This window comes from Atractosteus spatula (genome assembly GCF_055471065.1).
Source record: "Atractosteus spatula isolate fAtrSpa1 chromosome 10 unlocalized genomic scaffold, fAtrSpa1.hap1 SUPER_10_unloc_10, whole genome shotgun sequence".
In the NCBI taxonomy this organism is placed as follows: Eukaryota; Metazoa; Chordata; class Actinopteri; order Semionotiformes; family Lepisosteidae; genus Atractosteus; species Atractosteus spatula.
This window is the reverse complement of record NW_028296613.1, coordinates 619178-620671: the sequence shown is the minus strand read 5'-3', so window position 1 is coordinate 620671 and position 1494 is coordinate 619178. Positions and strand designations below refer to the sequence as shown.

Genomic DNA, 1494 nt, shown 5'->3' with positions numbered 1-1494 from the left:
GTTGTATAAAATATGCCATTCAAAACTTTTCTAAAACTGCAGAGATACATTTCGGAATGCGTCTTCCTGTAAAAATAAAATATCTATTTTATTTGACGGGCGCTATAAGCAGAGTCTGAAGCCAGCTCCACAGAAGAACTATATTCAGTGGGCCAAAAAAAGTATTTCACTAAGTGAACAATTACTGTACATCATAATCATATTTGTTTTACTCCTGCCATTGCAATTTGTGCACAAAGATTTTTTTTATTTATTTTCAAAATATATTAGTCTTGATGGGAAAGAAAATTAAACTGTGGGCGCGGTGGCCAAGTGGTAAGGCGTCGGTCTCGTAAACCGAAGAGCGCGGGTTCAAGCCCCGTCCGTGCCTGGTTTACTTACCTTTATCTAAATCGTCAATTGTCTTGCAATGTAGAAATTTCTGTAATAATAAGAAAAGAACTGTCAGTAGTAGTTAATAATCCTTTGACAAAGCAACGGGCATCCTCCACTGCTTGTCAGGATGGCTGAGTGGTCTTAGGTGCCAGCCTCAAGAACTCAATCGTGTGTAGTGACAGTTGTTATTCACAACCCGGATTTCTATGGAAGCCCGTTTCCGCCAGGGAGTAAAAAAAAAACACGCTATGGTATCTCAGAATTCCGACTTAGTAAGTCAGAATTCCGACTTAGCAACTCAGAATTCCGACTTTATATCTCACATTTGCGACTTCGAAATAGCCCATATTTCATTGTCTGTCCTTTTGTTATTGTAACGGATTCGGGTTCTAGGGCTTGTGCCTTCGCCGCTCCCACCCTAGTTCGTGCCTCACTGCATTGGCTCGAACCCAGGTCTTATTAGCTGAGCTAAAGAAGACCTTTTTTAAGTAAAAAAGGACAGACAATGAGATACCATAGCGCGTTTTTTTTTTACTCCCTGGCGGAAACGGGCTTCCATAGATTTCCCTTCATGTTCATTAAGATGTGTAATTTGTATGTTGCTTATATAAGAACAGTTTCTTCAAAAGTTCTGTCAATTAACAGTGGAGAGCTAGCCGATGTACGTTTTCATGAAAACTCTCTTTAAGGGGATTACAAGTATCTTGAGCAAATCTGCGTCATATTTTAAAAAAAAGTTTAGCTCAAGATGCAACAGGAGTATAAATGAATTCTCCCGCCCTACATTCCAAGATATGGAATCTTATTTTTCTTGAAGTTTCTGATGTTGGTCGTTATTGGAAATTGCCCGGTGATATCGACTCAGGTAGTCAGTTGTTACGTGCTGTAATTCGATACATGCAAAGCATTTGTATTCCCTCAAATTATTAATAAGGTCAATAATGTATTAAACATTACATGCCACTTTTTCTCTAGATGATGTTCACGATGGAATAGTGAGAAAGGCGTGCCTAGATGTGCTTGAAACAGCACCTTACTATCATTTTAGTCCCGACCTGACCGCACTGAGCAATGGTACGACAGAGACTCCAACGGGTCGGTTTTCTCCTTTTACAGTTT

At 39.6% G+C, this 1494-nt stretch overlaps 1 non-coding gene across 1 annotated transcript; it reads left to right on the top strand.

Annotated features, from left to right (window-relative positions):
* The first annotated feature begins 298 nt into the window (after positions 1–298).
* On the top strand, positions 299–370 carry trnat-cgu (transfer RNA threonine (anticodon CGU)). Its single transcript has one exon. It is a non-coding gene; the product is annotated as a tRNA-Thr (tRNA).
* Positions 371–1494: the final 1124 nt, after the last annotated feature.